Raw genomic sequence first — 14,122 nt, 5'->3', positions numbered from 1 at the left:
TGCTTCCCCCGATGCTTTGTGATCAAGGGAGCCCATGGAATTTTTCTAGGAGTGGGGATGTGGATCCCTTCTTGCTGGATCACTGAAGAAGTGGGTGGCTTCCTGTGTGGATATGTACAAACTTTTTGTATGGTGGTCCTCATCTTGAAATCAGCTGTGGAGTACATCCCTTTCCAAGGTGGGAAAGCATAGGCTATGCTTAAAGTGTCCTGGGGATGTACGAATGGGGTTTTCCATAGGATTAAAAAATCCCCTCATAGAGAAGAAAACAGTGGCATTTCTATAGTTTCACAGTTTGCGTATCATTGATGCTAAGCCTTCTCTAGTGCGAACAACCCTCAAAGGTACACAATCTTGGAACACGGTGCACATTGAGGGTGACCAACTCACACCGGGAGTGGCCAGCTTTCACCAGAGATTTTCTAAGGCCTGAGGCCTCGTATTTTCATTTGTTGTGTCCTTTGTCTCAAATGTTAACCTGTTTTCGTTGGTTTTTCAGCTATCAACAGAAATGATGTATGATTTTATATTCACCAAAACACACAAGATGTGTGTTCTGATGTTATATTCACCTACAGAAGTGTGCAAGCAAACAAAACAGCTTTACTTTTTTCTCCATCAACAAACCACTTTGCTCTAGACCATCCTACCGGACAGATATGTGTCGAAAAACAGAGTGTTTTATTGACGGATAAAAAACATAAAAACTAAAACTGGCCTTGTCTTGAGGTTTACATTGCTCCTGCTAGCGCTCTTTAGGCTACTGAACTTGTGCATTTCTAGGTCGATTTTACCTATATTCATTCATGAAACGGTTATTAGGAGAAAGTGGCCAAATGTACTTTTAAAATTTCGAATTTGCATCTGATTCATTTATATTCTTCTGATTTCAAAACTGGATTCTACCAGCCGGTAGCTGTGTTCTTCCATGCTGTGCTCATCTGCGGTTTAAGTGACTGTCAGCCAGGCTGGCTGAGCCTCTCACTCAGGAAAGTGGCTGTTGTTTTTTGTCGGTGTAGTGAGCCATCTTCCATGCACTATCTTTCATGCATGTAGAAATTTTACTCAGAAAAACTCATTTTTTCTGCTGAGTAGGCAAGAGTACATTCAAACGTCTCCCGAATACCAGCGCTTAACCTCTTGGCCCAAATTATTTTCATTGCCCTAACTGGGCTTGAGTTCCAGGTCACTTTTGCTTGTAAAAAAAAACAGGTCCTAGTGACAAGTACCCCTGGGTTGTCCTTGAGAAGCTTGACCTGCAATGCCATCCAAGGAATGGACCCAGTGCGTCCGAGTGACGTGGCTGCACAGTGAAGCATGGCTTATGATACCAGCTCAAGACTAAAGTGTAGCCACGGGTAACTGTGACCTAGAATGCCAGCCTAGCACTGGACACATGGCGTGTCGGTGACCTGTGATAGACACACAATTGATGGACGGAATGCAGAACAAATCAAAACATTCACCTCCAGTCAAGAGATCTGGGTTAAATCCATCATTTTTTTGCTCACCATGCCACCCCAGTTTAGACCTGGCCATATGCAAATCAGTCTTGACCCTGTGCCTCATGGGAACAGTCCAGCCCGAACTGCCAAGCCAGGTCCCGTGCTTTCCATGCCACTGGAATCAAGCTATCCTGGCTGATGAAGGCTGAAAGCCCGAAACCGGTCCTAAAATGCTTGTCTCCAGTCCAGGGAGGACCTGGCTTGGCAGTTCGGGCTGGACTGTTCACACGGGGCACAGGGCATATGGCTAGGTTCAAACTGAGCAAAAAAACGATGGATTCAGGCCCAGATCTCTGTACTGGAGTGAATGTATGACATTGTTCTGCATTCTGTCCATCAACTGTTGTTTAGGGCTCGACCTCTGCCAATGCGCAAGCATTGCAGATGTCGAGACATATTGGGGACTTATCCAGAGCTTAACTAAACGGGCGATTTGATGCTGTGCCCGTGAAAAAGCGCGTGCACAGCATCAAAGCCACCAGCCTCCCCCTACAAGCTTACCCCAGCGTGTGCTCTGGCATTTCTCCTCCCCTAATTAGTCACTGCCCACGGCCGGCCTGCACATCATAGGCTGCTCCCCGTGCGTCTCTAGTCACCCTTACTCTCCCCTATTCTTCCCTTCTAGCCTCTCCCCGCCCCCCTCCCCACCACCAACAACATAACATGACATGACATAACATACATAACATGGTTTAAGTGCAGGACAGAGAATTCTGCATTTTGCTTCCCTAATGTGTGCTGTGCTTTAGGGAAGGAAGCAGGCCCTCAGGAGTGAGGAGATGGTGGCTGTATCCTCATTGTCTCATTATTATTAATTTTACTTTCTGTTTGCGCCACACTCCCCCTTAAATAGCTCCATGGCTCCTTAGGGACTGCAGCCCGCAGTTTGAAAGCCATGTTGTGCAGCAGCCAAAGTTGTTTCCCACCATTTCCCCCATCTCTCCTCATCTTCCCCCTCACATGTCAGAATATCGTATAGAAATATATTATCTGTTATACATATTGTCCTGGTGTCGCACTGGGTCTGGATTTTCTATTATCTGCTATCGCCGATATCTTTGTAGACAATATTCAGGATGGAATTTTTTATTTCAGACAATATTCTGCCAATGACATTCTCATACCAGGCTGCTTTACGCTATGGCTCTCATCTTGCACACTTTCAATGTTGGTTTCTTGCAAATAAAATAAGAAAGTACAAAAACACTATGCAGCCATCGTGCAGGAAATCTAAATAAGACTGATCTGCGCTCAGATACATTTCACGTGTGACTGCGCCCAACCATGTGAGTGGGGTGAGTGTATGAACTATTTCTTCTGCCATTGGATGACTGAGAGTGTAATTGGTTATTGGTGGGGGGATAGGACTCAGTTCGCTGGATCTTTATCAAATGCATGGAACATTATGTAAAGTACCCTCTGCTAACAAACCTCTTTGTGGGTGAGTGTGTGCAGCTCATTAACGGGCTGCGCATCACAGGGTTTCCACTTAGTGGCACACAGCTGCTCATAGCCTTTTTCAAGATGCTCTTTCGAAAGAATTTAGAAGCTTTGCTAAAGTCAATTGATCTTGCTTTTTAGCTTTGCCACTTGTTTCTGGGGAAAATAGTTATTGCCAATGTTAAACAGCATTGGGAAAAAACGAATGAATAAATAAAAGTGCATTGATTTACACTACGCATGCCTCAATAAGCATGTGCTAATGCAGACATTTTGGTTGTCTTAATTTACCCCCCCACAAAATGGCAAACACCCTTGGAGATGTAAACCGAAAAAAAAACATAAACATAAGGTGTGCAAAAGTACGTTCTAACAAAGGAGTGTCACAGCAGCAAATTGCAGCTGCTAGGCCCAAGCAGGCAGTTTAAAAAATAGTTTAAAAAATGAACAAGCAGCAGACGGGGGAGCATACGTGCAAACACACAATTCATGCATGAGACTCACAATTTTTAAAGCTCCACCGATGCACCCACCACACAGCTCCACCGATGCTCCAACTAAGCTCCACCAATGTACCCACCACACAGCTTCACCGAGGCACCCACCACAGAGCTCCACCGAGGCACACAGCTCCACCGATGCACCCACCACACAGCTCCACCGACACAGCTCCACCGATGCACCCACCACACAGCTCCACTGATGCACCCACCACACAGCTCCACCAATGCACCCACCACACAGCTCCATTGACACAGCTCCACCGATGCACCCACCACACAGCTCCACTGATGCACCCACCACACAGCTCCACCGATGCACCGACCACACAGCTCCACTGATGCAGCAACCACACAGCTCCACTGACACAGCTCAACCGATGCACCCAGCTCCACCGATGCACCCACCACACAGCTCCACCAACACAGCTCCACCAATGCACCCACCACACAGCTCCACCGATGCACCCACCACACAGCTCCACCGAGGCACCCACCATACAGCTCCACTAAGGCACCCACCACACAGCTCCACCGATGCACCCACCACACAGCTCCACCGATGCTCCAACTAAGCTCCACCAATGCACCCACCACACAGCTCCACCAATGCACCCACTAAGCTCCACCGATGCACCCACCACACAGCTTCACTGATGCACCCACCACAGAGCTCCACCGAGGCGCCCACCACACAGCTCCACCGATGCACCCACCACACAGCTCCACCGATGCACCTACCACACAGCTCCACTGATGCACCCACAACACAGCTCCACCAATGCACCCACTAAGCTCCACCAATGCACCCACCACAAAGCTCCACCAATGCACCCACTAAGCTCTACCGATGCACCCACCACACAGCTCCACCGATGCACTCACCACACAGCTCACCGACACAGCTCCACCGATGCACCCACCACACAGCTCCACTGAGGCACCCACCGCACAGCTCCACCAAGGCACCAACCACACAGCCCTACCGATGCACCCACCACACAGCTCCACTGATGCACCCACCACACCAACATTCAACGGAATCGGCTCTCCTGTTCACTACAGAAACTATCCGCTCAGCTCTAGACCAAGGTAAGAAGGCCGTCCTGATCTTATTAGATCTGTCGGCGGCTTTCGACACGGTCTCACATGTCATCTAAATAGACCGGCTAATAACATCTGGCGTTACAGGGATGGTACTAGAGTGGATAAAAAACTTTTTAAGTGACAGGAGACAAGTGGTGACCCTGGGGGAATTCTGTTCCAGCGAAAAATCACTGTTGACGGGAGTTCCTCAGGGTTCAAGCTTGAGCCCGACTCTGTTTAATGTCTACACTGCACCTCTGATAAAGTTGATATCGTCATTTGGCATAGAGGTAATAGCCTATGCCGACGATACACAACTGATCCTGGTCAGTCAGTCAGTCAAATAACTTTATTCGGTTAATTAAAACCATAAAAGCAATACATAGTACATCATACAATAAAATACAATTAAACAAGTTTAGACATGATTGCAAATCCTAAGTAAATCCATTAAAAGATATATAAAAGGGAAAGAAAATTAAAGATAAAAACAGATTAAAAAAGGTAGATATAGGGAATACACTTTCCAATAGTTTTGGGCGTTCCCCCCGAACATATTTTTACAGAAAGTGTCAGGTTTGGTGGTGGTTTATAGCAGAAAGTTTTGTTTTGTTTTGTCTGGCGGCTGCAACCAAAAAACAAGCTACACCATATGTAACCTGCACCGAGTTCAACATCTGTAGATATAGGAGGGCCGGCCGTACCTGGGCAAAGTTTAAGTCTTTCAAAATTGGGAAGAGGAATTTTTGCGGGCCGCCAGGTAATGTTCGCAAAGCATGACTAGATGGAGAGTATTCTGTGTGGAAAAGCAGTCACAGGTGTAGGGTGGGGTGTTTTCTGGAATACCCCACTTTGTATATGAGCCAAGCACAAGATGTATCAGGTTGAACCTGAACCTTATTAGTAGAAAACGGTCGTATGGTTTAGTTACATATTTGAGATAAGGTTCCATAGCCATGGACGACGAAAGTTGGTATAATGACCTTACCATTGGCTTGCAGAGCTCAACCGCTTCCCTCTCTGTCTTCAGCAGATTTCGAAAATGTTGCTTGACCCACCTTACATCCTCTTTCTTGAGGCTCTGGGGTAAAGAGTACATGTCCGGACGCCCTAGCTTGGCGCATGCCGCTCTAACATATGCCAGCTAGGGTATGCTATCTGCTTTATCCAGAGCCATACAGTCTTTGAGAATGCAATGATTTAGTGTGATCTCCTCATTTGTCCAAGTTTTAATCCAACATAACAGTGGGGACATTTTTAGAAGATCAGAGACGTATCCCAAACCTAATTCATTATGGGTGGAATATATAGGAGATGATTTCGGAAGTGACAACAAGGCTCTAATAAAGTTGTTTTCTACAATTTGAATACCTGGTGCTGAAACATAGCCCCAGATGTCTGCCCCGTAAGATGCAATTGCCACACATTTGGATCTGTAGATGCGGGTCATGGCCTCCATTGGTCTCGAACCAAGTCTTTTAGAGAAATGCATAAGAGCTGCGGTAGATCTGCTAACTCCATTCTCTTTTAGTTTCAGTTGGGCACCCCAAGTACCTTTTTCGTCAAAAGTGACGCCTAAATAACAAAAGAAAGGTACCCTCGAGATTGTAGAGTTATTACAACTGAAAGACTTGAGCTTCATGTTTTTCTTCCGTGAACCTGTAACCATGACGTGGGATTTAGCTGTGTTAATCTTTAGGTCCAGGGATTCCATAAAACCACCAAAGTGATTCAAAAGTCTTTGCAGGCCCGTACCTGTACGAGCAATAAGGACAGCAACGTCCGCGTATAGAAGGACCGGGATGGGTGACCCCCCCCATACGCGGCGTGTCCAAAGTAGCTGAATTCAGGGATTTCTCCAGAGAGTTAATGTACAGTGTAAAAAGGAGGGGGGTCAGAATGCAGCCTTGTCTGACCCCTCTCCCTGACCTAAACTTCGTCGTGCATCTTCCTTCCCTTGTTACCCTGACAGAGGCGAACAAGTTTTGGTGGAGATCGTGCAAAAAGTTAACCAAGGTGGTGTCCAAACCCAAGTCTCGTAAAATGATCCATAGTTTAGAACGATTAACCAAGTCGAAAGCAGAAGATAAATCCATAAAACCCAAATAAAGTAGCCCCCCCTTCACCACGGTGTATTTGCTGATAATAAGGTGAAGGTTTAAGCATTGATCCATGGTCCCCCTGTGTGCTCTAAAACCGTACTGCAAATCAGATAGGATCCCGCTCTCCTCAAGCCAATCCCCAAGTCTTTGCAAGATGACTCTGCCCAAGATTTTAACAGCAGAGTCCAGCAAGGAGATTGGCCTATAGCAGGCAGGATCCCCCCTATTCCCCTTCTTGAAAATGGGGACAATAATGGAGGTGGACCAGGAAGAAGGGAAACCAGCTATAGGTATCGCAATAAAGACATTAGTTAATATGGTTGACCAAAATTGCGGATACTGGATGTAGAGATCTGCAGGGACCCCATCAGGTCCAGGGGCTTTGTGTTTACTTGTGTTTTTGATCGCCCTTTCTACCTCAATGATGTTAAATTCCATAGCCAGATTGGACGGACCGTGAGCACTGACTGGCGAAGTTGGTGCCATGGATTCATAAATCTGTTTGAAGTGGGAAAGCCATTTATCATCTTCAATCACACAGTCCGTGTCATTTTTCCCATCCTCAGAGAAAAAAGGCTGATTCACAATGGCCCAAAACTTTTTGCTGTCTCTCAGTACATCAATGGCTAGTAAGCTGTCCCAAGCTTCCTCCTTAATTTGGGTCTTACGTTTAATAACCGCAGTTTTATATTCTTTTCTTAGGTTAGCCACTAATAACCTGTCTCTGGGTTTATGTTTTTGTGCTTTCAACAGGGCACTGTGTTTTGACGAGCATTCTTTGTTAAACCATTTGTGGGTTTTCTTACAGTCTTGCGCGCCAGACCTTGCCTCCAGGTTCTTAGAGATCCTTGCACATATATCCACGTAGGCGGCCACTACATCTGGGCCCAAGGCAGTTGGATCTAAGCAGACTGCCATGTTAGCCTCCGTCTCTAGTGCTAATGTTTGGAAGAATTGATCAGGGATAATCCTCTCCCATTTTAAACGCCTTCCCTGGTCCTTAGACGTCAGATCTCTTGAGGCTGCCACACCTGTCATTCTACCATTCCGAAAACAGTCTAAGTCCAGCATTAGGAGGACAGGGTGATGGTCACTATGACTAGCAGTTACCACCCTTTACTCACAAGCCTTTTCCAAGACCCCGGTTGATACAAAGATATAATCTATGACGGTGTTGGCGTCTCTCCCGATGAAAGTAGGCGCTCTAGGCTCATGTTTGCCCTGGTCTGGTTCAAATAGATTTAAATTCGCAAGGAGAGTCTCCAGGCCCTCACCCTCCTTCGTGTGTTCAAAGTGGGGAATGCCCTCTGTCGGTAGCCCCCCGTATCTATCATTGTAGCAGTCCCCCTCGCAGGGGTGAATATTAAAATCACCCAGGATAACCATCTCTGGGACGGAAATGCAGTCTTGTCTATAAACTGACAGAAAATCTGACAGGGAGGTCAGATGCTCATTCACGCAGGAACCCTCTTTGGAATTGTAAAAATTAATAAGCAGAAAAATATGTGAATCCGGTAAAGTCCACTCCACAACTAACGTGTTCGTGGGTGCTGAGTCTAGTTTTTTGAAAACCCCCACCAAATTCAGAGAGCACAATGTAAGTAGGCCACCCTTGGCTCTCCCTCTTACTCCCGGAATTGCTGGGGTAGAAAAACTACAGAAACCATCCAGAGAAAAACTCTTAGTAGTATCCCATGTTTCTTGGAGTGCCAGGATATCGTGTTGTTTTACGAACCCTTGCCATATGGGGTCGGAGGCCTTTGCAGATAGACCCGCCACGTTCCAGGTAATAATTTTGCAATATGGTAGATCATGATTAGGCGGGGTATGCGTTCCCCGAATCTCGCCAACAGCAAGGCTTTTGTCGTGCGTTGGAGGTGAATTTAGTTTTTCCAGGGCCATCATAGTGGAATCCCTTCTTGGATGAGTAGGAGTGCTCTGGTGGCTCTGTCCGTTTTGGTGGTCCTGTGTTTGTCAGTCCACCCAATCTGTGGTTGATAGGCATTCGAAGCGATTGGCCATTGGAAAATGGAAAGGATTGTCTAACCCATTTACAAACTGATGGTAATAGTGAGGTTGGATATGATGTGGACCAACAAAGGGACCGCCATGACGCGGTCTACCTCTTCTTCCTCTCTTTACCAGGTTCCATCCCGCATCTCCCTCCTCCTCCCATCCGTGGGGTTGTCTTTCCCATGGGGGGGTGAATCTCTGTCTAGGTTTGGAATCATGTGGTCCCTTTAGCCAACTCCAACGACTATCAACTTGATTTTCTGGTAGATAGAAGTAGGAAAGAGGTCTAGCAGTCACAGTGCTTTCCTGATATCTAGGGGGTCCACTGTTACATATGAAGTCTACAGCCTCCGTGTTCTCGAAGGTGACCACTACGCAGTCCCCTAGTAGGTTTTTTCTATTACCTCCCACCCACGGAGTTCTTTCTACCATTAGGATGTTGCTCGGTATGTTTGGCGGGAGGGGATCGTTTTTGGATAGCCAGTGGCATACTTTGTTTTTTAGAGCCTCATACGATTCTACTTCTGATGGAGATGTTTTGTTAACACCAGTAAGAATAACCACATAGGGACAAGCATCAGGAGGAAGATGGATATTTCTACGAGTCGTGCCCTTGGCTCTGACAGGTACATCAAGATTTAAGGGCTGTGATATGCCATCGCTCGATGTGGCCTGTAGAGTTGGGTTAATTTTTGTTGTTTTCTGAATTTGATCAGTTTTCTGAATTTGGTCTGTTACAGAGGTCTTGGTTTTAGAGCCGTCCTGTTTTGGGGTGTTACTTGATTTCTTAAGGGCAGCACTTTTGATCTCCAGAGCTCTGTTATCAACCACAGATGGCTTGTTGGCCATTTTAGATGGGTTGGTGACCTGGGCTGTCTTGTTATTCAAGGTGAAACTGGGAGCACTTATTTCCTTATGTATGTTCTTTAGAATAGTTTCCAGGCAGCGTAACCTACCCTCTATAGGTTCAAGCAGTGCTTTTAGCATATTAAAAATAGTAGTATTGTCTGTGCTTAAACCATTTCCTTCCTGTGATGATATTGCTGGGTTACCAGCTTCCACACTCAACTCCAGAATTTCCTCCAGACTTTGATCGATAATAGTATCGTCTGGTAGACTCAATGGTAGGCCATTCTTGGTAGATTGCGAACCCCCTGTAGGAATGGATAAAACTACTAAAGGTTTATCCATAATAGGGGGATCGGAAGTAACCTTTTGGTCGTTAGGGACAGTTTGCGCCTTCTTCCCTTTAGGAATGGATGATTTATTAACCTTTCGTTTTTGTTTAGGGATTTCCCCTTCTGTCCGGCCCCTTTCATTTATAGCGGTTGTCGTGTTAGGGGAGTTTGACTCACTTTGTTGCGCTCCACTGTCTGATAAGAGGTTAAGGTTAGGAGAGGCCTCCAGGTCCTATTGGGTGTTTAAAACATCCGGGTCTCCAGACACCCCGGTGCTATGTACCAAGGCCTGGATATTCGACCGAGCTTCGGTGATAGGCGTCTGTGCCTGGGCGATGAGGCCCAGAGAGGAACGCTTGGCCATGGCCAGGTCTTGGGAAACTCTCCTATCCATGAGTATTATGCCCTCATCAATTAAGGCATGGGTGCGGGTGATAAAGTCATCCAGAGTTCCAGTAAGTTTTTTAGCTCCTGCGGCAGCCATACTTCTAGTTTCCCTACAGTTCATAACCAGTGTTTCCTAACAGTGGTAGATAAAAGGAGCTAGGGGAATCCGACCAGGGTTTGTGGCCCAGGCCAGGCTCCTCAGGCCTCTGAGGGCCACAGAGGGCCCGCCCTTTGCCCGGGCTTCGCTCGGCGTCCCGCTCGCGTCCCGCTGAGCGCCTGCCCGTTGTTTTTATGCAGAGCGTTACGGCCGGGGGGCGTGTCTTGCTGGGGGCGCGGCCGTGCACACCTGTGCAGCGCAGGGACTCCTGGTCTTGAGAGTCCCTGCAGCTCGCGCCCTCAGTTGGCTCTGTTGTTACCTCCTCCTCCTTTCTCGTTCCGCAGCTGTTCGCAGTCCGCCGGCCTCAACCCCACGCCTCACGCCGCGCAGCGGCGCCCGCGAAGAGGGCGCTGCAAGCTGTTACCGCGCGGCGGGGCGGTCAATCCCTCCTGGGATACGGGGAGGCCAGCTGGCTAGCAGGGGCAGAATGGCGAAATGGCGTTCTATGCAGCAACAGCACCCGGTAAGTTCCTTCGTGCAAGGGTTCCCGCTTACTATTGCTAGGATTCCTTCTTTTGTTTGCTGGTCGGCCGGGGGGCGTGTCTTGCTGGGGGCGCGGCCGTGCACACCTGTGCAGCGCAGGGACTCCTGGTCTTGAGAGTCCCTGCAGCTCGCGCCCTCAGTTGGCTCTGTTGTTTCCTCCTCCTCCTTTCTCTTTCCGCAGCTGTTCGCAGTCCGCCGGCCTCAACCCCACGCCTCACGCCGCGCAGCGGCGCCCGCGAAGAGGGCGCTGCAAGCTGTTACCGCGCGGCGGGGCGGTCAATCCCTCCTGGGATACGGGGAGGCCAGCTGGCTAGCAGGGGCAGAATGGCGAAATGGCGTTCTATGCAGCAACAGCACCCGGTAAGTTCCTTTGTGCAAGGGTTCCTGGTAATGGATAAGGATAACCAGGTCTGGGAGGAAAAACTCAAAGGTTGCCTCACGACCACCTTTGAATGGATGCGGCTAAACCACCTTAAATGCAACACTGGTAAAACTGAGATCATGCCAATAGGCCCAAAAAATGATTTCATCCCCAGACTTTGGTGGCCAGAAAAGGCAGTAATACCACCTCACACCACCAACTTGGCCCGCAATCTTGGGGTGTACTTCGACGCTGACCTGTCTTTCAAACAACAAGCGGCTAGAGTGGCAGGCATGTGTTTTGGGGTGACAAAGGGACTGAGAAAGTTCTTTGATTTGTTACCCTTCGAAGCACGAAAAACAGTCACGGTTGCACTAGTAACGCTGGCACAAATAAAGCAGTCACACATGAACTTCAGATGGTGCAGCATGCGGCAGCAAGGCTGGTTTTGAAATGGCCGAAAAGAACATCAGCAACCAAAGCCCTCAATGCACTACACTGGTTGCCCATAACAAAGAGGGTCTTGTTTAAAGTACTACTAATTACCTTTAGAGCTGTTCATGACCTAGGCCCATTATATCTAAAGAAAAAATTCAGTAGATACTGTCCAACTCGAACATTAAGATCCTCAACTGCCAAACTGCTTACCGTCCCAGGTTTCAGACTCAAAACCCGAGGGGGAAAGTCCCTGGCGGTATTGGGTGCAAAAGCATGGAATACCCTCCCCCCACATCTGAGATTATTGGACAAGGAAACTGACTTCCGGAAACACCTAAAAACCTGGATCTTTAATCTCCAAGATACAACTGCCAGAAGCCTAGTGTGATTTTGGATCTGGTCAAGCTAGCATAGAGACAACCTGACATCTGGTTGTCCTCACTCAGGCGCCTAGATGCTCCTTGGAGCGATTGTTGCGCGTTACAAATTGCCATTTACATTTACATTTACACAGCTCCACCGATGCAGCCACCACCCAGCTCCACCGATGCACCCACCACACAGCTCCACTGAGGCACCCACCACACAGCTCCACTGATACACCCACCACACAGCTCCACCGATGCACCCACCACACAGCTCCACCGATGCACCCACCACACAGCTCCACCGATGCAGCAACCACACAGCTCCACCGACACAGCTCCACCGATGCACCCACCACCCAGCTCCACCGATGCACCATCCACACAGCTCCACCGACACAGCTCCACCTATGCATCCACCACACAGCTCCACCGATGCACCCACCACACAGCTCCACCGAGGCAGCCACAATACAGCTCCACCAAGGCACCCACCACACAGCTCCACCGATGCACCCACCACACAGCTCCACCAATGCACCCACCACACAGCTCCACCGATGCACCCACCACACAGCTCCACCGAGGCACCCACCACACAGCTCCACAGATGCACCCACCACACAGCTCCACAGATGCACCCACCACACAGCTCCATCGATGCACCCACCACACAGCTCCACCGATGCACCCACCACGCAGCTCCACCGATGCAGCAACCACACAGCTCCACTGACACAGCTCCACAGATGCACCCACCACCCAGCTCCACCGATGCACCCACCACACAGCTCCACCGACACAGCTCCACCGATGCACCCACCACACAGCTCCACCGATGCACCCACCAGACAGCTCCACCGAGGCACCCACCAAGGCTATCGTCCCAACAGTGAAGCGTGCTCGCTGTGGAGGCCGTTCCTTTAGCTACCTTGCACCCCGTCTCTGGAACACACTGCCTCTGAGTTTGAGGACGTGCACCGATCTCTCTGTTTTTAGGAAGGGACTTAAAACTTATCTTTTTGCCCTGTAATTGCTGTTCTGGTTATTCATGGTGCCGTTATGACGTTATGTTAGTTGCTGGTATTTTGGTGTGATGATCTTTAGCGCCGGGACGCGATTTGGAGCAGCTAAGCGCTCTACAAAACAAATAGTAACATAACATAACATAACATACAGCTCCACCAAGGCACCCACCACACAGCTCCACCGATGCACCCACCACACAGCTTCACCGATGCTCCAACTAAGCTCCACCAATGCAACGACCACACAGCTCCACCGATGCACCCACCACACAGCTCCACCTACACAGCTCCACCGATGCACCCACCACACAGCTCCACTGATGCACCCACCTCACAGCTCCACCGATGCAGCCACCACACAGCTCCATCGATGCACCCACCACACAGCTCCACCGAGGCACCCACCACACAGCTCCACTGATGCACTCACCACACAGCTCCACCAATGCACCCACCACACAGCTCCACCGATGCACCCACCACACAGCTCCACCGATGCAGCTCCACTGATGCACCCACCACCTAGCTTCACCGATGCACCCACCACACAGCTCCACCGACACAGCTCCACCGATGAACCCACCACACAGCTCCACCGAGGCACCCACCATACAGCTCCACCGAGGCACCCACCACACAGCTCCACCGAGGCACCCACCATACAGCTCCACCAAGGCACCCACCACACAGCTCCACCGATGCACCCACCACACAGCTTCACCGATGACCCAACTAAGCTCCACCAATGCACCGACCACACAGCTCCACCAATGCACCCACCACACAGCTCCACCGAGGCACCCACCACACAGCTCCACTGATGCACTCACCACACAGCTCCACCAATGCACCCACCACACAGCTCCACCGATGCACCCACCACACAGCTCCACAGATGCAGCAACCACACAGCTCCACCGACACAGCTTCACCGATGCACCCACCACCTAGCTTCACCAATGCACCCACCACACAGCTCCACCGACACAGCTCCACTGATGCACCCACCATACAGCTCCACCGAGGCACCCACCACACAGCTTCACCGAGGCACCCACCATACAGCTCCACCAAGGCAC

The 14,122-nt window shown here is 49.4% G+C and overlaps 1 protein-coding gene across 1 annotated transcript in view; it reads left to right on the top strand.

The window, feature by feature from the left end:
• LOC147729732 (phosphorylase b kinase gamma catalytic chain, skeletal muscle/heart isoform-like) overlaps window positions 1-14,122 on the top strand; it is a 229,995-nt gene that overhangs the window by 101,397 nt on the left and 114,476 nt on the right. The window lies entirely within an intron of this gene.

This window comes from Lissotriton vulgaris, chromosome 2_1 (genome assembly GCF_964263255.1).
Source record: "Lissotriton vulgaris chromosome 2_1, aLisVul1.2, whole genome shotgun sequence".
NCBI classification, from domain to species: Eukaryota; Metazoa; Chordata; class Amphibia; order Caudata; family Salamandridae; genus Lissotriton; species Lissotriton vulgaris.
The sequence above is the reverse complement of the archived record's forward strand: the minus strand, read 5'-3'. Positions and strand labels throughout refer to the sequence as shown.